This window comes from Triticum aestivum, chromosome 5A, assembly GCF_018294505.1.
Source record: "Triticum aestivum cultivar Chinese Spring chromosome 5A, IWGSC CS RefSeq v2.1, whole genome shotgun sequence".
Taxonomy (NCBI): Eukaryota; Viridiplantae; Streptophyta; class Magnoliopsida; order Poales; family Poaceae; genus Triticum; species Triticum aestivum.
Window position 1 is genome coordinate 13645746 of NC_057806.1, and position 25797 is coordinate 13671542.

Genomic DNA, 25797 nt, shown 5'->3' on the forward strand with positions numbered 1-25797 from the left:
GAGCTATCAGAGCCGCGGTGATTCCCCCCAACTTCAGGTTGGCATCTGGAGTTAGTAAGTTCACCGGAGAGTCCAAGCTTGACACTTGGCTTGAAGACTACCGAGTGGCTGTCCAGATTGGTGGCGGCAATGATGAAGTGGCCATGAAACACCTTCCTCTGATGTTGGAGGGCTCCAATAGAGCATGGCTGAATCAGTTAGCACCTGGCAGCATCTATACTTGGGAAGATCTCGCCCGAGTGTTTGTCAGGACATTCGAGGGCACTTGCAAATGGCCGGCAGGTTTGACAGAATTACAGTGTTGTGTTCAGAAGCTGAATGAAACTTTGAGGGATTATATCCAGAGATGGATCACCCTACACCACATGGTAGAAGATGTGTCAGATCATCAGGCAATTTGTGCCTTTAAGGAAGGCGTCAGGTATCGGGAGTTGAATATGAATTTCGGCCGGACAGGAAATATGACTTTGGCTCGGATGATGGAAATTGCCACCAAGTATGCCAATGGTGAAGAAGAAGAGCGACTCCGGAGTGGCAAGCACAAAGCAGTCGCCCATGAAGCCGGAGGAGGAAACTCCGGTCGGAAACAGAAGCGCAAGGCCGAGCCAGCTGATCTGGGTGAAGCCTTGGCTATGGTTCAAGGAAAGTTCAAGGGGAAGCCCAAAGGGCCATGGAACCCCAAGAAAGCAAAAGATCAAGATGGGAATGACGTGTTGGATTTGCCGTGCCATATCCACACCAAAAAAGATGAAGAAGGCAACTTCATTTACCCGAAGCCACCACTCGGCAGTGTCACCTCCTAATCCAGCAGTTTTGAGAGAAACAGCCCAAGGAAAAGGAGAAGGAGGCAGACAAGGCTGAGGATGAGGGAGAGGATGATGATGGTTATCCCCACGTGAATTCCACTCTGATGATTTTTGCTGATGTTGAGAGCAAAAGTCGATTGAAAGTCATCAACAGGGAAGTGAACATAGTCGCTCCAGCGACACCTAGTTACTTGAACTGGTCGCAGACCACCATTACATTCGACCAGTCTGATCATCCAGCACACATCGCCACCCCTGGGAAGCAAGCACTGGTGGTCGACCCGGTGGTCGAAGGCACTCTACTGACAAAGGTCCTGATGGACGGTGGCAGTGGCCTGAACATACTGTATGCAGAAACGTTGAAAGGAATGGGCATTCCGATGTCCAGACTCGGTGAAAGCCATATGAGTTTCCATGGGGTCATTCCAGGCAAGAAGGCTGCATCCCTCGGTCAGATTGCACTCGACGTGGTTTTCGGTGATTCCAAAAATTACCGCAAAGAAAAGTTGACGTTTGAAGTTGTGGATTTCCAGAGTGCTTATCATGCAATTCTGGGCAGGCCAGCTTATGCATGATTTATGGCTCGACCATGCTAAGTGTACCTCAAACTGAAGATGCCTGGTCCCAGAGGAGTGATCACTATCTCTGGTAACCGGAAGAAGGCAGAAGAATGCTTCCAGAAGGGCTCAAAGATCGCCGATGCCCAGATGGCCGTGGTAGAATTGTAAGAATACCAGAAAAATACAGATCCGAGTGACTTGCTGCGAGCCAAGAAGCCAGCCACAGATTCAGCATTCCAGTCGTCTGGTGAAACGAAGTTGATTCACATTCACCCGACAGATCCCAATGCAGCTCCGACTCACATTTCAACTACACTCGACTCCAAATAGGAAGAAGCGCTCATCCAATTCCTCCATGAGAACTGGGACATCTTTGCATGGAAGCCTTCTGACATGCCGGGTGTTCCCAGGGGACTGGCTGAGCATCGTTTGCGAGTCGACCCGAAGGTGAAACCAGTCAAAGAGCATCTTTGACGGTCCGCCGTCTAGAAAAGAAAGGCAATCGACAAAGAGGTGGCTCGGCTTTTGACAGCTGAGTTTATCTGAGAGATTTACCACTCCGAGTGGTTAGCCAATGTTGTCATGGTCCCAAAGAAAGACGACTCACTTCGCATGTGTATTGATTTCAAGCATATCAATTGGGCCTGCCCGAAAGATCACTTCCCCCTCCCTCGCATCGATAAGATAGTCGACTCGACTGCGGGGTGCAAGCGTTTGTCCTTTTTGGACGCCTACTCCGGGTACCACCAGATCCGTCTGTACGTACCTGACGAAATAAAGACAACTTTTATCACCCCGTTTGGGTGCTTCTGTTATGTCACAATGCCGTTCGGTTTGAAGAATGCCGGAGCCACATTCATGCGGATGATTCAGAAGTGCCTGCTCACTCAGATCAGTCGGAATGTGGAAGCATACATGGATGACATTGTGGTCAAGTCACGTAAAGGTTCCGACCTATTGACTGACCTTGCTGATACCTTTGCCAACCTCAGAAGGTATGATATCAAGCTCAATCCATCAAAGTGCATGTTTGGAGTTCCAAGCGGAAAGTTACTCAGTTTTCTTGTTTTCGAACGAGGAATCGATGCTAACCTAGAGAAAGTAGGCGCTATACTCCGAATGAAACGCCCTGTGCGTGTGCATGATGTCCAGAAGCTTACTGGTTTCTTGGCCGCCCTGAGTCGATTCATTTCTCGCCTCGGTGAAAAGGCGCTGCCTCTTTACCGAGTGATGATGAAATCAGACAAGTTTGAGTGGACCCCAGAAGCTGATGCAGCATTTGCAGAGCTAAAAGCCCTGCTTTCCACCCAGTGGATGCTTGCTGCTCCAATCAGCAAAGAGCCTCTACTGCTTTATATAGCTGCCACTGGACAAGTCGTCAGTACAGTACTTATGGTCGAGCAGGAAGAAGGAAAAGCTTATAAGGTTCAACGCCCAATTTATTATATTTCTGAAGTCCTAACCCCGTCAAAGCAGAGATATCCTCATTATCAGAAGCTTGTCTATGGGATTTACATGACCACGAAGAAGGTTGCACACTATTTTTTGGATCACTCTGTTACAGTCGTCAGCGACGCTCCATTGTCAGAGATTCTGCACAACAGAGATGCAACTGGTCGAGTGGCCAAATAGGCGATTGAACTCCTTCCCTTGGATATCAAGTTTGAGGCAAAGAAAGCTATCAAGTCCCAAGCAATAGCAGATTTCCTCGCCGAGTGGATCGAACAACAACTGCCGACTCAAGTTCACTCTGAGCACTGGACCATGTTTTTTGACGGATCCAAGATGTTGAACGGTTCTGGTGCTGGAGTAGTTCTGGTATCCCCCCGAGGAGACAGGCTCAGATATGTCCTCCAGATTCACTTTGATTCCTCCAACAATGAAGCAGAATATGAAGCACTCCTGTATGGGTTGCGCATGGCCATCTCACTCGGCGTCCGTCGCCTCATGGTCTATTGCGACTCAGATTTGGTAGTTAATCAAGTGATGAAGGAGTGGGACGTCAGAAGACTAATTACTGCAACGCTATGAGAAAGCTTGAGAAGAAGTGTGAGGGGTTAGAACTCCACCACATACCCCGACTGAAAAATCAAGTAGCCGGCGATTTGGCAAAGATAGGTTCCAAGAGAGAAGCCATTCCCAGCAATGTGTTTTTGGAGCATATTCACTCGCCGACAGTTCAGGAAGATCCTTTTACTGAAGAGCCCCCGCAACCTAAGAGCGCCACAGATCCGACTGAAGTCAAGGTCCCAGCCGTGGTCGACCTGATCACGGAGGTTCTGGCCATTACTCCCGACTGGATGGTGCCCTACATTGCATACATCCTCAGGAAAGAACTCCCAGAGGATGAAGAAGAGGCTCGACAGATCGTCCGTCGATCCAAGGCCTTTACTGTGATAAGAGGGCAGCTGTTCAGGGAAAGCATGACTGGAGTCGGTTAGAAATGCATAACACCATAAGAAGGTCGAATGATCCTCAATGACATCCACTCAGGAACCTGTGGTCATCATGCGTCCTCTCGGGCCATCGTGGCTAAAGCATACCAAGCTGGATTATATTGGCCATGAGCAAATGAAATGGCGAAAGATATAGTCGACAGATGTGAAGGCTGCCAGTTTTACTCCGACATGTCTCACAAGCCAGCGTCAGCCCTGAAGACCATCCCCCTCATCTGGCCCTTTGCTGTTTGGGGACTCGATATGGTTGGACCACTGAGAACTGGCAGGAGCGGCTTCACTCATGTGCTTGTTGCAGTCGACAAGTTTACCAAATGGATCGAAGCTAAACCTATCAAGAACCTTGATGCTAGCACCGCTGTCAGTTTTATCAGAGAATTGACATTCAGATATGGAGTCCCACACAGCATCATCACAGACAACGGATCGAACTTCGATTCTGATGAGTTCAGAGTTTTCTGCGCCTCTCAGGGCACTCGACTATGCTTCTATCGCTCACCCGCAGTCGAACGGACAAGCAGAAAGGGCCAGTGGCCTAATTCTCAAAGGACTGAAACCCCGACTGATGCGTGATCTCAAACACGTAGCAGGCGCTTGGGTTGATGAACTTCCGTCAGTCCTATGGGGATTAAGGACAACTCCTAATCGGTCGACCAGACGAACTCCTTTCTTCTTAGTCTATGGCGCCGAAGCTGTCCTGCCAAGTGACCTGCTCCACAAGGCACACCGAGTTGAGCTCTTCTCCGAAGAGGAAGCAGAGCAGGCCCGACAAGATTTAGTCGATCTCTTAGAGGAAAGAGAGATGGCCTTGATCCACTCGTCCATTTATCAGCAAGACTTGCGTCGATTCCACGCCAGAAATGTGAGGGGTCAAGCCTTTCAAGAAGGAGACCTGGTTCTTCGAGTGGATCAACAGAAACCACACAAGCTCGCCCCAACTTGGGAGGGCCCCTTCATCATCACCAAAGTTCTCCACAACGGAGCATACCATATTTACAGTATTGAGCATCAGAAAGACGAGCCACGGGTGTAACACCCTCGATGCGACTATAGCTCCCACGTGTCGAGGCACGACTTAGAGACATAATCGCATTGAAGGCATATGTCGCAAGTTAGGCAATCTTCACAAACATCCCATGTAATATAATGATAAAAGGGGAGATAACAATAGTTGGCTTACACTCGGCACGTCAGTCAAGTACATAAATAACATTACATCAACCAAACACTCATGGCCCGACTACGGCGCCAAAATAAAAGAGAACCCAACATGCGACAACGGCCCCGTTCACCCCCAACTGGGCACCACTACTGATCATCGGGAAAGGAAACATAGTAACGTTGAGAGTCTTCGTCGAACTCCCACTTGAGCTCATACGCGTCTCCTGGAGCGGAATCATTAGGCCCTGCATCTGGTGTAATAGTGATCTGTGAGCCACAGGGACTCAGCAATCTCGCACCCTCGCGATCAAGACTATTTAAGCTTATAGGTAAGGCAAGGTAAATATATGTGGAGCTGCAGCAAGCGACTAGCAAGTATGGTGGCTAACTTATTCGCAAAAGAGAGCGAGGAGAAAAGGCAAAGCACGAGCGAGAAACTAGAGAGCAACCTGCGCAAACATTACTCCAACACCGTGTCCACTTCCCGGACTCCGCCGAGAAGAGGCCATCACGGTAACACACTTAGTTGATTCATTTTAATTAAGTTAAGGTTCAAGTTATCTACAACCGGACATTAACAAATTCCCATCTGCCCATAACCGCGGGCACGGCTTTAGAAAGTTCAATCCCTGCAGGGGAGTCCCAACTTAGCCCATGACAAGCTCTCACGGTCAACGAAGGAATAGACCTCCTCCCAAGACGTTCCGATCAGACTCGATATCTCGGTAATTCAAGACACTTTGACAGGTTAAAACAGGACCAGCAACACCGCCCTAATGTGCCGACAAATCCCGATAGGAGCTGCACATATCTCGTTCTCAGGGCACACTTAGATAGGTCAAGCTACGAGTAAAACCAACCCTCGAGTTTCCCCGAGGTGGCCCCGCAGGCTGCCCGGTTCGGACGAACACTCAGAGGGAGCACTGGCCCGGGGGGGGGGGGGGGGTTAAAATAAGATTACCCTTGGGCTCCGGTAACCCAAGGGAAAAAGAGGCTAGGTGGCGAATGGTAAAACCAAGGTTAGGCATTGCTGGAAAAGCTTTAATCAAGGTGAACTATCAAGGGGTTCCCATTATAACCCAACCGCGTAAGGAACGCAAAATCCGGGAACATAACACCGATATGACGGAAACTAGGGCAGCAAGAGTGGAAAAAAAACACTAGGCGAGAGGCCGAGCCTTCCACCCTTTACCAAGTATATAGATGCATTAAGATAACAAGATAATATAATGATATCTCAACAAGTAAAAAAATGTTCCAACAAGGAACGACCTCCAATCTTCACCTACAACTAGCAACGCTATAAGAGGGGCTGAGCAAAGCAGTAACATAGCCAATCAACGGTTTGCTAGGACAATGGTGAGTTAGAGGTTTGACATGGCAATTTGGGAGGCTTGAAAGCAAGTGGTCGGCATCGTAGCAATGGCATAGCAAAAGAGCGAGCAAACTAGCATAGCAAAGATAGTAGTGATTTCGAGGGTATGATCATCTTGCCTGCACAGTTGTCAGAGTTGACTGGATCCTCAAAAGCAAACTCAACGGGCTCCTCGTTAGTGAACTCGTCTCCCGGCTCTAACCAAACAAGACAAACAAGCAATAAGGATACAATCAACCACGTGCAAACTCAAACAACGCAATTCAAAGATGATATGCTATGCGGGGTGCGATACGGGATGCAAAATGCAAGATATGACAGTAAATGCATGAACCTGGCCTCAACTTGGAAAACCAAGTGTGCCACTGGAAAGATGAGATGAAATCTCTTGAAAACAATATAAAGAATGCCGGAATCGGAGTTACGGTTGGGAAATGGCAAGCGATACAAAAATGACACCGGTCTGCGATTTATAGCAAGTAGGCATCTAAATGCAACGAAATGAACATGCTTCAGCACCCAAACAGGACAACAAAATACATGGCAGGGATGCACACAAGATGCTTAACAAAAGTCTAGCACTGAGCTACGGCCAATTCATCCATTAACAGGTTCAAACAAGCATGGCAAAAATGCATATGACAAACAGATCTCAGACTTAGTGAAATTAACACTTGTCTGGAATTTCAGATCAGGTAGCACTCTTTGGAGCCACAAAACTACATATTACAGGACCTGAACATGGCAAAGTAAAGCATGGCATGGAGCTACTCAAAGAGCTTAACAAAAGTCCCTTAGTGACCTTGAGCCAAAAGGGATCAGAAAATACAATTGCAAGCATGTGAACATAGCAAAAACATAATCAGTTTTCAGACTTAGTGAAAACTGACACATGCTGAAATATAACTCAAGTAGGCATGTTTACGAGCTCGATGCACTCACTACGGTGCAAGTCATGGCAAGACAAGCATACACCCATAAAGAAGGCACAAAATGCAAGCTATACATGGCAAGAATAATAGCATAGCATGCACGGATCAACTACAACATCACCGGCAAAATTGCAAACAAGTTGACAATCTGCCCAGATTCACAAAGTAGCAAAAGTAGAGCTCGATTGCCTCAAGCTAGGTTGCTCCATAATTGCAAACAAAGACATGGGTGGATATAGCACTATAATATTAACAAAACTCCCTTACTGATCATCCTCAAAAGAGGCACGGATCACTAGGAAACAACAAGAACATATGGCATCATGAGATAAACAGCTCCAGGACTTAGTGAAGTCCCTGAAAACAGAATTAGCAAGTGCACCACTTTGCAAGCTTGCACAAGTCACCACACACATCCTAAAAATACATGGGTTGCACCTCTGGAAAGATGACAAAACCCTTAACAAAACATATGTAGAACTCAGGGCATATCGCGCGCACAAAAATCATGGCAAAAATGACAAAAGTGCTAAACGGAGTAGCAGATCTGACAATTAACTCAAGTAGCCCTCTTCTAACAGCATTTCGGGCATCAAGATGAACTCAAATGAAAATGATGCAATGGAATGAAATGATGTACTCTCTAATATGAACATTTTGATATGCTATATGCATGAATCGGAGCTACAGATGCAAAGTTACGGAGCTACGAACATGGGCATATGGATCTGCAATTTCTGGGACTTGGTGAAAAAAATGACCTAGAGTTAGGGTTTACTGTTCACGCCAGATCTAGATCGGGATCGCACGGAGCCCGAGGATCGCCGGCCGGAGTCTTCGCCAGAGTGTGAGAAGATGGCCGGGGGCGGCCGGATCCGTACGGGAGGCGAGGCCGGGAGGAGGCGGAGGAGCTGGCCGGCTCGGGGCGGTGCGCTGCCCGGCGGCGGGGACCCGCGGGCGAGGCGGCGGCGGTGGTGGCCGGGTGCCACGTGGCGTGCTGCCACTGGCTGCGGGCGGCGGCTGCGGCGTGTCCGGCCGGAACGGACACGTCCGGCGCACGAGGTGGATTTTTTTAGGGTTTCGGGGAGGAAGGAGATCCGAAAACGGAGGGATTCTTTAAATAGAGGTAGAGGGAGCTAGGAGAGTCCAAATGAGGTGCGGTTTTCGGCCACGCGATCGTGATCGAACGCTCTAGATGATGGAGCAGAGTTTGGTGGGTTTTGGGCCAAAATGAAGGGGTGTTGGGCTGCAACACACACGAGTCCTTTTCGGTCCCTCGGTTAACCGTTGGAGTATCAAACGAAGTCCAAATGATATGAAACTTGACAGGCGGTCCACCGGTAGTAAACCAAGGCCGCTTGGCAAGTCTCGGTCCAATCCGGAAATGTTTAATCCCCACACATGAAAGAAAGCTAGAAATGACCACCGGAGGAGAACGAAGCGCCGGAATGCAAAACGGACAACGGGGAAAATGCTCGAATGCATGAGATGAACACGTATGCAAATGCAATACACATGATGACATGATATGAGATGCATGACAACGATAACAACACATGGAGACAAGACCCGAACCCGAGAAAATAAAATAACTTAACGCCGGAAACGGCAAGAGTTGGAGTAAAAATTGGGAAAGTTACATCCGGGGTGTTACAACGGGCTTGGAACGCGGAGCTGCTCCGCCCCTTTTATACTTAAGCACTCGTTCGAATAAAATGTAATAAGAAACACCTCTGTAATTTGTTTATCAAAGACAAGAGATTATGGTCCTATCATTCGATTGTTGTGTTCTTATTTACTTCTGAAATCCCCCAGTGGGTGGGCTTAGTCGCGAATCCGTTTCGCCTAAGTTCGAAAGAAAATCCTACCGAGTGGAGAGCAATCCTCCCACTTGGGGGTTTAGCTGCAATCCAGTACTCGCCTAAGTTATCTCACTGGGAGACTTAGCTGCAGTCCAGTACTCGCCTAAGTTTGAAAAAATCCTACCGAGTGGAGAGCAATCCTCCCACTCGGGGGCTTAGCTGCAGTCCAGTACTCGCCTAGGTTCTCTCACTGGGTGACTTAGCTGCAGTCCAGTACTCATCGAAGTTTGAAAAAACCCTACCGAGTGGAGAGCAATCCTCCCACTCGAGGGCTTAGCTGCAGTCCAGGACTCGCCTAAGTTCTCTCACTAGGAGACATAGCTGCAGTCCAGTACTCGCCTAAGTTCGAAAGAAAACCCTACCGAGTGGAGAGCAATCCTCCCACTCGGGGGCTTAGCTACAGTCCAGGACTCGCCTAAGTTCTCTCACTAGGAGACTTAGCTACAGTCCAGTACTCGCCTAAGTTCGAAAGAAAATCCTACCGAGTGGAGAGCAATCCTCCCACTCGGGGGCTTAGCTGCAGTCCAGGACTTGCCTAAGTTCTCTCAGTAGGAGACTTAGCTGCAGTCCAGTACTCGCCTAAGTTTGAAAAAATCCTACTGAGTGGAGAGCAATCCTCCCACTCGGGGGCTTAGCTGCAGTCCAACACTCGCCTAAGTTTGAAAAAATCCTACTGAGTGGAGAGCAATCCTCCCACTCGGGAGCTTAGCTTTAGTCCAGCACTCGCCTAAGTGTGAAAAAATCCTACCGAGTGGAGAGAAATCCTCCCACTCGGGGGCTTAGCTGCAGTCCAGTACTCGCCTAAGTTTGAAAAAATACTACCGAGTGGAGAGCAATCCTCCCACTCAGGGGCTTACCTGCAGTCTAGCACTCACCTAAGTTCTCTCACTTGGAGACTTAGCTGCGGTCCAGTACTCGCCTAAGTTTGAAAAAATCTTGCCGAGTGGAGAGCAACCCTCCCACTCGAGGGCTTAGCTGCGGTCTGGCACTCGCCTAAGTTCTCTCACTAGGAGACTTAGCTGCAGTCCAGTACTCGCCTAAGTTTGAAAAAATCCTATCGAGTGGAGAGCAACCCTCCCACTCGAGGGCTTAGCTGTGGTCCGGCACTCGCCTAAGTTCTCTCACTAGGAGACTTAGCTACATTCCAGTACTCGCCTAAGTTTGAAAAAATCCTACCGAGTGGAGAGCAATCCTCCCACTCGGGGGCTTAGCTGCAGCCCAGGACTCGCCTAAGTTCTCTCACTAGGAGACTTAGCTGCAGTCCAGTACTCGCCTAAGTTTGAAAAAATCCTACCGAGTGGAGAGCAACCCTCCCACTCGGGGGCTTAGCTGCAGTCCAGTACTCGGCTAAGTTTGAAAAAATCCTACCGAGTGGAGAGCAACCCTCCCACTTGGGGGCTTAGCTGCAGTCCAGTACTCGCCTAAGTCCGAAACATACCCCTATCCGCAAGGACGATGAGGTGCAGGTCGACTACAACCTTCTCCCTCGGAGCTACGACACAAGTACAACGTCCGCTCCATCCCTATCCGCAAGGACGACAAGGTGCAGGTCGACTGCAACCTTCTCCTTCGGAGCTACGACACAAGTACAACGTCCGCTCCATCCCTATCCGCAAGGACGACGAGGTGCAGCTCAACTGCAACCTTCTCCTTCGGAACTACGACACAAGTACAACGTCCACTCCATCCCTATCCGCAAGGACGACGAGGTGCAGGTCGACTGCAACCTTCTCCTTCGAAACTATGGCAGAAGTACAACGCTCGCTCCATCCCTATCCGCAAGGACGACGAGGTGCAGGTCGACTGCAACCTTCTCCTTCGGAGCTACGACACAAGTACAACGTCCGCTCCATCCCTATCCGCAAGGACGGGAAGCGCAGGTCGACTGGAGCTGCCACCTCGGAGCTGCGTCTCCAGCGCAAAGACTATGCCAAGCAATGAGCAAAGTCCATTCGAAGGCAAACGCAAGCACATTCGGAGATAAACCAAATTCAGATAAAACCTAAAAGTTCCAAGCAGAAAATCAAAAGTACTCGGGCATCAAGCCCGAAGGAGTTCAATGGTTACAGCAATCACTCGGCATTCCAAGGCAAATTTAAAGTAGATTCAAGTTTCATAAGTTTGTTCACTCGGCCGGAGGAGGGCTGGTAGGCTCCACGAATGAGTCCAGGTCGATCCCATCAGCGATCCGAGTGGCGGCAGCAATAAAAGTCTCCATGAAGGACTGGAAGTCATGCTTTTTGGTGTTAGCGACTTTGATTGCAGCTAGCTTGTCTTCACGAGCTTCCTTGCAATGGACTCGCACCAAGGACAACACCACGTCAGCACCACACCGGGCGGAGGATTTCTTCCATTCTTGCACTCGGTCAGGGATCTCGTTCAGTCGAGTCATCAGGGATTCCAGGTCATTCTGAAGCGTCACCCCCGGCCAAAGTGATGGGTCGATTCGGGAGACTAGCTCCTTCAAGCGCGCGAGGTAGCTTGTGGCGCTGGCGATACAGGACTCCACTCGGAGCACGTTCGTTGCAGTTTCGTCGCAGACTGGAGAAGCGATAGGGTCCAGACCTGTCTTGACCCTTCTAGTTTCCTCGTCGAATTCTTGACAGAATTCTGTAGCAAAAAATTAGTCAATCGACCGAGCAAAATCCGATCGCAAGCATCAACACAGTCGGATTAAAAGAAATACCTTCCAGCGTGAGATAAAGCTTCTTGGCAAGAGTCCTCAGATAAGCTTTCGTGTCATTCCTCTTGCGGATCGTAGACTCCAGCTTTTCATTCAGGACGACCTTGTCCTTCTTCAGACTGGTCACTTCGCGGTTAGCTTCATTAAGACAAGATTTCAGTTTGGTCACCTCTCCTTCCAGCGTTCCGATTGAAGCAAGCTTCTGGTCTGCGAGAGCAGTTTTATCTTGGGCTGCTTTTTGCGCGGCGGCGAGGTCTGAGTCCTTCTTCTCCAGAGCCAACTTCATTTTCTCTGCAAAAGAAACAATCGAATCAAAGAAGAGATCAAAGAAATGTATTGAAAGTCAGTCGACTGTTAGTTACCTTCCATACCAGCGGCTTCGTCTTGGGCTTTCTTCAGATTCTGCTGGGCTAATTCCAAGTCGAGGTTGAGTTGCCTCTGCTTCTCCTCAAGTTCAGCAAACTTAGAAATAATAGTGCAATACTTCTACAGAAGGGAAAAGACGGACCAGTCGATAAGATCAAAGGTTGTTTACTTCCGAGTGAACAAGACCTAAAGAAGTTCGCTTAGACCCTAGCCAACTGCACACAGTCGACTGCGGTCTCAGGGGCTACACCCAGTGGGTGCACTTGGCGTGCTCCCACTAACTAAGACTCAACTCGACCGGTCCGCCCGGACCAAAAAAAAATTCTCAGACCCCAGTCGACTGCCAGTAGTCGACCGCGGTCTCAGGGACTACACCCAGTGGGTGCATTTGGCGTGCCCCCACCGGTTCGGATCCTACTCGACCGGCCCGCCTAAGTTGAGTGCAAGGAGTAAAAAAGAAAGGAAAGAAGAACTCAGACCCCAGTCGACTGCCAGCAGTCGACCGCGGTCTCGGGGACTACACCCAGTGGGTGCACTTAGCGTGCCCCCACCGGATCAGATCCCACTCGCCTAGACCGAGTGGAAGATCGAAACTACCAAAAACAACAAAACACCCAGTGGGTGCCCTAATTCGACGCAAACAACAGCAGATTATGTAGAAGAAGATTTTTTTCGAGTAACACTTCCTCACAGATCGGGAAGTCTACTCACCTGGACATTGGCCCGAAGGGCAGCACTGGCGTCGTTGGCAGCCTGGCTGTTCTCATGCACCGTCTTCACCCGCTCCATCATCATGTCAGCCTGTCGGATGGCTTCCGCAGCCGCTTCCGACTGGTTGTCCGGCACGGGATAGCTGGTGAAAAAGTGAGCAGTCGACCCAGGTGCGGCAGCTTGGAGCTCCGTGGTGTGGAGTTGGACGACTGAAGGAATCACAGGCACAGTCGGCGGTGTGGGGTGCCCACTCGACAAGGGTGCAGCGAAGGTCACAGAAGCCCTGCCCGCGTCTTCAGGTTGACGGACGGGAGGTGTCGTAGTGGGTTCTTGCCAAGACATCCTACCAGATGCTACCTTCTTGCTCTTCCTGGGCCTAAGAGCCACATCTTCATCGTCATCTGGAAGATCAATGACGTTGGGTGGAGCTGCAAGGCAGATCATGCGACCCCAAGTGAACCACTCGAACGCAATCGACCAAAGAATCAAGAACAAAATCGCAAGAGTTGATACCTGGGTTGGAGATTATCGCGTCTTCCATTTCCTCGTCCCGGTACTGGAAAGAAGAGGTTCCTGACGTAGCAGCACTGCAAAGACCCGCATTCAATCGGTTACATCCGGTTAATCGAGTCGATGAAAAGGACAAGTTAGATGGTTACCCGGAGATAGTAGGAAATGTCACTTTGATCCTCGGCAAAGCTTTTGGCAGTTTGGAGGAGGTGGCTTATGGCGCTTTCGGCGCTGGGGGCGGCGCAACTTTGGACTGCTTTGGAGCCTTCTCAGTCGGCGTTGGGGAAGACGTCCTGGGATGCTTCGAAGACTGACCAATCGGCACGGCTACCAAGTCCGGAGCGCTTGCCGGGTCGTGAGCGTGTTTGGACCTCCTCTCCCTGCGAGGAGGCGAGTCGACTTCTTCGTCGTCAGTCGATTCGTCGCTCTCCTCATCCTCCTCGGCATCCGAACGCTCCTCGCCGCTCTTGCCACCGCCCGCTTCTTCCTCAGCGTCTTGGTCCTGCACTCCGTTGGGCATTGAGTACATGTGGATGAGTTCCTGAAAGGACAATGATCAAAGGAAATTCAATCGACCATAAACAAGATATCACTCGGTGAATCGGAAAGATACTTGATAAAACAGAATTATACCTGCTTCGGCTGGTGCGAGTTGTCGAATGGAATCACCCTCCTAGACCCTCGAGGGTTGTCTTTGTTGCTCGTGATCCCCATCAACCACTTCTCCGAGGTATCCTCGCTGACATCCTCTGGGTGGATCCGAGTGGAATCCTCGAGCCCAGAGTACATCCACATCGGATGATCACGCGCCTGAAGAGGTTGGATGCGTCGACCAAGAAAGACCTCCAGCAGGTCCATCCCGGTCACCCCGTCTCGGACAAGCTGGATGACCCGCTCGACCAGCACCTTGACCTGCGCCTTCTCTTCCGGAACTACCTTCAGGGGGGCGGGCTTCTCCACTCGAGCCAAGGAAAAGGGAGGAAGTCCAGTCGACTGACCCGGGGTCAGCTGATCGTTGCAGTAGAACCAAGTCGAGTGCCAGCCCCGGACCGAGTCAGGAAGAATCATGGCTGGGAAAGTACTCTTGCTCCTCATCTGGATCCCCAGACCCCCACACATCTGGATCACTTGTGTCTTCTCGTCACTCGACTTGGCCTTTTTGACCGACTGGGAGCGGCAGGTGAAGATGTGTTTGAAAAGACCCCAGTGGGGTCGACAACCCAAGAAGTTTTCACACATCAACATGAAAGCGGCCAGATAGACTATGGTGTTTGGAGTGAAATGGTGGAGTTGAGCCCCAAAGAAGTTCAAAAAACCCCAGAAGAAAGGATGGGGAGGCAGTGAGAATCCGCAATCTACCTGGGTGGCGAGGAGAACACACTCACCCTCCCTGTATATTGAGGGCTCGTTAGCCATGGATAGAACTGAATTATGTGTTTTCTAAATAATAATTATGCAAATGTACTTCTGATGTACCTGATGAAGCTATGTACCTTGGGTAGGGTCATGGATCTGTCCAACATACCCTCCCCAAGGACATCTCTACAAAGAATCAGAAGCAGTCGAAGAGAAACCATCATCCACTCGGGCATGAAGGTGTGCTCACTCGACCACCTTGAAGACACTCGACCACCTTGAAGACAGTCGACCACCAGAAGATGAGAAGCCCTCCACTCTGTAACGGTCAGGACTTAAACCGTAGCTTTATGGGCATTTACACCACTTTACTGCAGACGTTATCAGTAACGCCCCTCCTTTATGAGCATTGAACCTTGTGTAACGGAGGGGAGCTGGGGTCCTGGCGTACACTATATAAGCCACCCCCTCCTCTGGGACAAGGGTTCACACTTTCTGTAATTCACACACATATATTCAGTCGACCGCCTCTGGGCTCCGAGAGGTAGGGCTGTTACTTCCTCCAAGAAGGGCCTGAACTCGTAAACTCGTGTGTACAACTCCTCCATAGCTAGGGTCTTGCCTCTACATTCCTGCCCCCCTATTCTACTGTCAGTCTTAGAACCACGACAATACCCACCTTTGGCCGCATCGTTTTCATGTTTCCATTCATTTTGATTTGTCTTCATACACTAATTTGCATGTTGTGGAAGATAGACCAGAGATGTAGTTTCCATTTACTCCCTGTGAGGTTCAGGATCGTTTTGCCTGGACTATTACTGCTTCCATGTATGCCCAAGAGAAAAAAATCGCTGATATTTTGCTAGAAGGCACGTTGAGTGTTAGGTTTTCTTCTTATACACATGTGCTTTGGTGGTTTTGTTGAGTCCAGTGAAAATTTATGAGGCTGCGATTTATTTTTACAGCTAGGTACTCCCTCCGTCCGAAAAAGCTCGTCCCTCAAATGAGCTTTTTCGAATGGGGAGAGAGTAGCTGCCAGCTTCAAGTCGTCACACGCGGATGCCAACTAACAGGTGTCGTGTCGGCACGATCTTGGTGTAGATCTTGGGCTCACTAGAGTCTAGGTTGAATTCTGAACGGGTTGAGGCCTTGACGGGGAAGTAATGGTTCTCTGTACTTATCAGTGGATTAGTACCATCGGAAAAGTACTAGCTCTCCTGCTGTGACGTACACGCGAGGGGTCGAGCTTGTGTGAGTAGAGATGTCTGCGCCTGCTTCCGGTGGGAGCTCTGTTCGCCATGGCTCCTCAAGTCAGAGCTCGCCTGGCCTTGCTGTCGCTGTTGATCAAGGCGCGCCTGTTCAAGTGGTGGGCTCCGAAGATCATGTGCTGCCCTGCTCTAGCCCATGGTAGTGTCTTCGCACTTCAAGCACTGCTCGAGGTTCGTCGCACCAATATTGTTGTCATTGGTCATCCAGGACGATTCCGGCCACCTGAAGAAATCCGCCAGCCACCGGCTGCCAATGATTAAAAAACCGATTAGAGATTCGGCAGATGGAATTTCCCTCGTTATCTTTTATTTGTTGGCATGGACCGGCTGCCAATTGTTGAGTGTGTATGGTTGTGTGGACCCACCTCCGCCCAACCGCATCGACTAGTAGGTGCCTCCCTCCAGACGTGACATGTTACGGGACGCTTTTGCACAGTGACGGTACAGACTGGTACAGGTACACGGTTCATCCGTGCGCAAGCGATGGTCCGTTGTCCAGCTGTGTCGAACCATCACGTCTGTACACCAAATACTAGTGATTTTGGCACGCCTGCACGACAAACACGACAAACAATACCAACTGCAGCCCACATCCCGAGGCAAAGTAATGGCTATCGATTCCGTGAGCAAGCGCGCTCGTCCTCGCCTTTGAATTTCTGGGCATCATAATGAAAATATTAATGATGATGTTCATTATGATGCTCAACCTAGTAAGGACAATGATGTGGAAATTGAACCTGCTATTGATCTTGATAACCCACAATCAAAGAATCAATGTTATGATAAAAGAGACTTTGTTGCTAGGAAACATGGTAAAGAAAGGGAACCTTGGGTTCAGAAACCCATGCCTTTTCCTTCGAAACCATCCAAGAAAAAGGATGATGAGGATTTTGAGCGCTTTGCTGAAATGATTAGGCCTATCTTTTTGCGTATGCGATTAACTGATGTGCTCAAAACAAATCCTTATGCTAAATATATGAAGGATATCATTACTAATAAAAGAAAGATACCGGAAGCTGAAATTTCCACCATGCTTGCTAATTATACTTTTAAGGGTGGAATACCAAAGAAACTTGGAGATCCCGGAGTACTTACTATACCTTGCTCCATTAAAAGAAATTATATTAAAACTGCTTTATGTGATCTTGGAGCCGGTGTTAGTGTTATGCCTCTCTCTTTATATCATAGACTTAACTTGAATAAGCTGACACCTACCGAAATATCTTTGCAAATGGCTGATAAATCAACTGCTATACCTGTCGCCATCTGTGAGGATGTGCCTGTTGTGGTTGCAAACATTACTATTTTAATGGACTTTGTTATACTTGATATTCCCGAGGATGATAGTATGTCTATTATTCTTGGAAGACCTTTTCTTAATACTCCAGGGGCTGTTATTGATTGCAACAAAGGCAATGTCACTTTTCATGTTAATGGGAATGAGCATATGGTACACTTTCCGAGGAAACAACCTCAAGTTCATAGTATCAACTCTATTGGAAAAATACCATCAATTATATTTGGATGATTTGAATTTCCTCTTCCTACTGTCAAGAATAAATATGGTATTCTTATTATTGGGGATGTGCATATCCCCGTTGAGGTAAGTTAGTGTTATTCGAAACTTCTCCGGTTTCATGATTATCGGAATGAGTTTGTTAACAAGACTTGATCAACCTTGTTAGTGGATTCTTTTTGATGAGCATGAGATGGATGAAACTAGAAGCACAAACTTCTGTACCCTCTCTATACTTTCTGTTAATTAGTAGAAATAAAGTAAAAAATAGCATTTTTCAGTCTGTTTCCTGACTTATCCGTGCAATATAAAAATATCCCGAAAATAGAAGTCCTCAGAATGACATGCCAATTTAATATGATTTTTTTGGGAATATTTGAAGATTTACTGTGCAAAAATTACCGCGGGAGGAGCTGCCACCTGGCCACAAGGGTGGTGGGCGCCCCCCCCTCTCTAGGGTGTGCCCCCTACCTCGTGGGCCCTCGGTGGCCCTCCTCCACTTATCCCAGCACCCATCTTCTTCCTCTGTCTCACACAAACCCGAAAAACCAACTCAAGCACGAGTTCCAGCCACTTTTGCTGTGATTTTCGATCTCCTTGCTCAAAGCACCTCTCGCAAAACTGCTTGGGAGATTGTTCCTTGGTATGTGACTCCTCCATTGGTCCAATTAGTTTTTGTTCTAGTGCTTCATTCTTTGCAAATTTGTGTTGCATAGGTGACCATGTTCTTGAGCTTGCATATCAAATTTATACGGTTCCAAGTAGTTCTAATGCTTGATTTAGGCTCTGGGCACTTGTAGGAGTAGTTGCTATCAGTTTTATTGAAGTTGGTTCACTTTTGTTTGAAGTTACTAAAAAATTTCAGTTTATTTCAGAAAAATAATGAGGAGATTTTTGAGGGGCTGATCGAGCCAAAGCTCAAAGGTAAAGGCACCAAAGCCTAAGTATAATTTCCGCGCACCACGGAGATTCGGGCGTGTGAATGGCCTTCTGATGATTTCTTGAGAGCACCCGGTATCTATGAAGATTTTCATGAATTGGCTCACAATGCAGGCCTCACCGCTTTCCTCCACGACCAATGCGATCAGTATCTCTTACTCACAAATACTTTTGTGCAAAACTTTTGTTTTCATTCTAGGAACTCGCCACCTATGGTGGAGTTTCATTTATATGATGAGCATAAGGAGATGCCACTTTATGATTTCTGTCGGATTTGTTTAGTCCCTTTTGAGGGCAAGACAGAAGAACCACATCATGATGATGTGGCTGGGTTTATTGATACTATCACTGTAGGAGAAACTAGGAAGGTTTCCGATGCATGAATCACTAGCATACATTTTTCCTGTTTTACGTTACTTTGCATTATTTGCTAGTTGTTGTTTAATTGGACACGAAAACTGTGGAAACCTTAGTATCCCTGATATAATTATTTTGCACCACGATTTTTACAGTGATAACACTTTTAGTATGGGCGGTATTATTGCTAAACGGTTAAGTATGAACCATACTAAGGGTCCCATCTTTGGAGGCATCTATGCTACACGCCTAGCTGGACATTTTAACATACCTATTAGGCATGCTGAAAAGGAAGAAAAGGTACTGCCCCGTGTTTATCTAGATCATAAAAGTATGGTGGCACATGATTTTATTGTTAAGAATAGGGAAAGAGAGCTTAAATATCAATTGTTCTTTAACAAACATCATCCGGAGACTATTATCCTGCCTGCCCCTTCTTTCTTTGATTTGACTGTAGGCACGTACCTTGTTCTGTTGACGGCTATTCACGCCTACCGGAACCCTGCACCAGCCGAGGAGCTAGAACCGGAACCACAATTTGATCCTTCACGGCAGTCTAACTATCAGTGGGATCCGGAGATGATTGCCAACCAGTGGCAATCGGAGCTTTCTTCTTCCTCATCACAGTACGACCTCAACAACTATTATTATGGATATCCGCCAGGCCAGCCGTGGCCATAGACCAACTTAGGCCAAAAGCCTATGCTTGGGGGAGTACGTATTTCTCACCGACATTATATTTATGTTCACACACAGTCATTACTAGATGTCGGTGCTCATACTTTTTCACTGTAATATCCATGCTAGTTTATTTTCTTTTTCCTGCTTTCTTCTTGTGTGTTTGTTAAACCTTAAGAAAAACCAAAAAAAATTAGTAGTAGTTTATTTTTCTGCTGTAGTAGTAATAATTAAAAAGAAAACCCAAAAAAATTTCCCGTTCTTCTTCTGCTTGTTGGGAGCTTTCCCATGTAAATAGTTTTATTTCTTTTCTTTTCTTTGGGGGTCAGTAGGAGAATACCATAATTAAATTTTTGAAGTGGCTCTTATATGCATTATTGTTGATTTAAGCAAGAGCCCATATTGCCTTGTCTTCTCCTGTTTATTGAATGCTCACAGATTCCCGCTTAGTCCAATGCACGTACACTCTTATTATTATTCACACCGTTCGGTCGTGCAAGTGAAAGGCAATTATGATGATATATGATGGACTGACTAAGATGAGAAAAGCTGGTATGAACTCGACCTCTTTTGTTTTTGTAAATATGATGAGTCCCTCGTTCTTGATTCAGCTTATTATGAATAAACATGTTTGCAATGACAATTAGAGATCATAGTTGCTTGTGCCATGCTTGATTAGCTATGAGTTATAATGATTTACCTCGTGTGCCAACATGCTATTGAGATGATTATGATGTGGTATGATGGGGTGGTATCCTCCTTTGAATGATTTAAGTGACTTGACTTGGCACATGTTCACGCATGTAGTTGAAACAAATCAACATAGCCTTCACGATATTTATGTTCATGGTGGATTATATCCTACTCATGCTTGCATCCAATGTTTATTAATTTTAATGCACGTACATGGCTGTTGTCGCTCTCTAGTTGGTCGCTTCCCAGTCTTTTGCTAGCCTTCACCTGTACTAAGCGGGAATACTGCTTGTGCATCCAATCCCTTAAACCCCAAAGTTATTCCAGATGAGTCCACCATACCTTCTTATATGCAGTATCTACCTGCCGTTCCAAGTAAATTTGTATGTGCCAAACTCTAAACCTTCAAATAAACATTCTATTCTGTATGCTCGAATAGCTCATGTATCAACCAATGTTGTCCTTATCTTCCGTGTTAGGCGGGTTATTCTCAAGAGGAGTGGACTCCGCTCCTCACTCACGAGAAAATGGCTGGTCACCGGGATGCCCAGTCCCATGCTTTATGCAAACTAAATCAAAATTAATTGCAAACAAAACTCCCCCTGGGACCTGATGTATGTTGGAGGCACTCGTTGTTTCGATCAAGCCATGGATTGATGCTTGTTGGTGGAGGGGGAGTATAAACTTTACCATTCTGTTTGGGAACCGCCTATAATGTGTTTACCATGGAAGATATCGCCATCTCTTAGTTGTTACGTTGACAATGAAAGTATACCGCTCAAAATGCAATTTATCTCTATTTCAAAACTGAGCTCTGGCACCTCTACAAATCCCTGCTTCCCTCTGTGAAGGGCCTATCCATTTAATTTTATGTTGAGTCATCACCCTCTTATTAAAAAGCACTAGCTGGAGAGCACAGCTGTCATTTGCATTCATCACTGTTAATTTATATTGGGTATGACTATGATTGGATATCTTTTACCATGAATTACAATGTCTAGTCAGTCCTTGATCTTGAAAGGTGCTCTGCATTTATGTTTTGCGGTCTCAGAAAGGGCTAGCGAGATACCATCTTGTTATATCATATTATGATTGTTTCGAGAAAGTGTTGTCATCCGAGATTTATTATTATAACTTGCTAGTTGATTATGCTATTGATATGAGTAATTATGAGACCTGAGAATTATTGCAAATGTGGTTAGTTATGATCTATGCTAAAAACTTGAATACTGGCTTGACATAGTTACAACAACAAGAGCAAACAGAGTTTGTAAAAGTTTTTCTTTCTTTCTTTTAGTTTGTCAACTGAATTGCTTGAGGACAAGCAAGGGTTTAAGCTCGGGGGGAGTTGATACGTCTCCATCATATCTACTTTTCCAAACACTTTTGCCCTTGTTTTGGACTCTAACTTGTATGATTTGAATGGAACTAACCTGGACTGACGTTGTTTTCAACAGAATTGCCATGGTGTTGTTTTATGTGCAGAAAACAAATATTCTCGGAATGACCTGAAACTCCACGGAACATCTTAGAAAAAATAATAAAAAATCCTCGCCAAAGATGAAGACCAGGGGGCCCACACCCTTCTCACGAGGGTGGGGGCGCCCCCCTACCTCGTGGGCCCCCTGGATGCCCTCCGATGCCAACTCCAACTCTATATATTTGCTTTCGAAGAGAAAAAAATGAGGGAGAAGAAATCATCGCGTTTTACAATACGGAGCCGCCGCCAAGCCCTAAAACCTCTCGGGAGGGCTGATCTGGAGTCCGTTCGGGGCTCCGGAGAGGGGGATTCGTCGCCATCGTCATCATCAACCATCCTCCATCACCAATTTCATGATGCTCACCGCCGTGCGTGAGTAATTCCATCATAGGCTTGCTGGACGGTGATGGGTTGGATGAGATTTATCATGTAATCGAGTTAGTTTTGTTAGGGTTTGATCCCTAGTATCCACTATGTTCTGAGATTGATGTTGCTATGACTTTGCTATGCTTAATGCTTGTCACTAGGGCTCGAGTGCCATGATTTCAGATTTGAACCTATTATGTTTTCATGAATATATGTGAGTTCTTGATCCGATCTTGCAAGTCTATAGTCACCTACTATGTGTTATGATCCGGCAACCCCGAAGTGACAATAATCGGGACCACTCCCGGTGATGACCATAGTTTGAGGAGTTCATGTATTATTCACTATGTGCTAATGCTTTGTTCCGGTTCTCTATTAAAAGGAGGCCTTAATATCCCTTAATTTCCAATAGGACCCCGCTGCCACGGGAGGGTAGGACAAAAGATGTCATGCAAGTTCTTTTCCATAAGCACGTATGACTATATACGGAATACACGCCTACATTACATTGATGAATTGGAGCTAGTTCTGTGTCACCCTATGTTATGACTGTTACATGATGAACCGCATCCGGCATAATTATCCATCACTAATCTGGTGCCTACGAGTTTTCCATATACTGGTTCTCGCTTATTTACTTTTCCGTTGCTACAGTTAAAATCACTACAAAATACCAAAAACATTATTTTCGCTGTCTTTACTTTTTTTGCTGCTACCACCACTATCATATTACTGTGCTACTAAACACTTTGCTACAGATACTAAGTTTCCAGGTGTGGTTGAATTGACAACTCAGCTGCTAATACTTGAGAATATTCTTTGGCTCCCCTTGTGTTGAATCAATAAATTTGGGTTGAATACTCTACCCTCGAAAGCTGTTGCGATCCCCTATATTTGTGGGTTATCAGACACATACCAGCAGCGTAGGGTCATGTCGATGCCAGACAACTTGCTTGAGTGATCACAGTACTGGTACTCCCTACAGTGTTATGCCCTAACTTGCTTGAGTAGAGTAGTAGAGTAGGACTCTGCTGTACTACTAGCACTGGAGTAGTAGTATATTCTAATCTAAAATAGTTACAAACTTCAATCCCCGAGCGTGGAACGACTATGAACCGTGCTCAAAGACCATGACCGTGTTTGGATCCATGGGTTAGAGTTAGTTTGGGTTAGTTTGGACTCAACTAACCCAAAAATATCCAAACAGGAGGGTTAGTTTGGTTTAGATCCATCTAACCCACCTCAAAAAACTAACCCACCTAAGAGGTGCTTATTTGAGTTAGTTCTTCTCGGGACCACTAAAAAACACAATTTTCTCTCGCTCTTCCCGTGGCAGATCCCTCCCCACTTCCTCGAAGCTTCTAGTCATCTTCCTCCCTCCCTCTTGCACCGCCCATGAAGGTGCCTCGCCGTATCTGCGCTCCATCTAACTCTGCCATCCAAACATCTTTTTGGTTAGAGTTAGTTCAGAGCTAGTTCAAGGTTAGAATCTAACTCCAACCTCTAACTGAGTTAGAGTATCCAAACAGGGCCCGTGTCTACGTGGTGGTTGGACATGGGCGACAACCTCACACTACTAGGAAAAGGGCTATAGATAGGATTGATACTAATGGCGCACCATGGAAGCAGTGCGCCACTACTATATACTAATGGCGCACTGGTTGGTGATGCGCCATTAGTGTGGAAGACACTAATGGCGCACCAGAAACAGGGTGCGCCACTAGTATTAAATTATTATTTTTTCCATTTTTCCATACATACTAATGGCGCATCAGGTCGAAGTGCGCCATTACTAGTTCTAAGTAGTAATGGCGCACCAAGCAGACAGTGCGCCATTACTGTAAAAAAATTATTCTTTTTTTTGCAGAACTACTAATGGTGCATCGTTTCACAGTGCGCCATTACTAGTTTAAACTAGTAATGGCGCACTATTACCCGGTGCGCCATTAGTATATATATTTATTTTTTTACTTTTTTGCAAAACTACTAATGGCGCACCACCTGCAGGTGCGCCATTAGTAACCAGGGTTACTAATGGCGCATTTGCTGGTGGTGCGCCATTAGTAACCTGGGACCCCAACAAGATATTTTGGACAGCCCCACACCTACCCACTCACTTTCCCCACTTCATTCCCTCCACCTCCTTCTCCAAGCTTTCGGCCATCTCCTCCTCCTCACCTCATTTCCACCATAGATTCATCAAAATTAAGTGGTGAAATTACCTTTTTTTGATAGGTAAGTAAGGGGAAAGCTATCTTCATGATGTAGATCTACTTTTTTTCTCCCTAGCTCGCTCCAACAACGTGCACATGCACTTTTTGTGGCCTAGCTAGATCTATGTATGTTTGTGGTGTTGCATGTGTTTGTGGTGTTGCATATATGTTTGTGTTTGAAGGTACCGGTATTTGAAATGCGATAGTTGCCAATATTTTGCCGGAATGTTTTGATTCATTTCCGTTTCGGCGAGAATTTTGGCACTATGCATTCTTTTTGGTCCTATTTTTAGGGAAGGTCATGCCAAATTTTTTCTTGGTTCTAAAATATCGTTTTGCTCTACCCCGCAGGCGACCATGGTCCGCACGATGACTGAAGGCATCGTGAATAGGTTTTTGAGCTCCGCGAAGGCCGAGATGCTTCAAAAGAACGAGACGGAGATAAGATGTCCGTGTCGAAGATGCAAGCTGAAGAGCCTTATTGCGGACCCGGATTCCGGGCAGGTGCGGGACCACCTGCTCTTGCGTGGTTTCATGGATGGCTATCGGTGGCAAGGTGATGAAGATGACTATGAAGTCGTCCATGGGGGCCGGGCAAGAAATGAGGAAGGGCAACAAGACAAGTACCACCGCGGCGAGGGCGGGCGAGAAGACGAAGAATCTCCAGGACATGATCACGACGGTGATGCTGTACACAGTCATCATGTAGAAGATGTCGTACATGATGATGAGGAAGATCAAGACGAAGGGCATGATCATGAAGATGAAGATGCCGGAGCAGACGACGATGGAGGCTGGGTGCAGGACCCTCATATTCAAGAGCTGCTTCTCAAGCAGACGGATAACGCAAGAGCTGCCGCCCGAGAGAAAGCCAAGCTGGATCAACTGGAGATAGACGCGGTTACTCCATTGTATGAAGGATGCAGGCCCGAGGATACCCGCCTGAAAGTAACGCTCATGGCTCTGGAGATGAAGGTAAAACACAAAATGACCGACGCATGCTTCGACGAGAACATGTCATTCTGGCACGAACGTCTTCCCAAGGGGAACAAGTGCCCGACCAGTTTCGAGGAGGCGAAGAAAATCGTGTGTCCTCTGGATTTACCGCACGTGAAATACCATGTGTGCATGAACAATTGTATCATTTATCGGGACGAGCACGCGGAGTCTACCATATGTCCGGTGTGCGGCGTCACTCGATACAAGAAGAGGAAGAAAGCTCCTCGAAAATCGGTGTGGTACTTTCCGATCACTCCTCGTCTGCAGCGGTATTTCGCGGACCCTAAGGTAGCAAAGCTCCTGCGTTGGCACGCGGATAGGGAGGAGAAGAAGCGGGAAGATGACGGAAATGATCCGGAGATAAATAAAAAAGACAAGATGCTGAGTCACCCTAAGGATGCGAGCCAGTGGCAAGCGTTGAACTTCGAATACCCAGAATTTGGGAAGGATCCAAGGAACATCGTGCTGGGCGCGAGCACCGATGGAGTCAATCCGTTTGGCAGCCAGAGA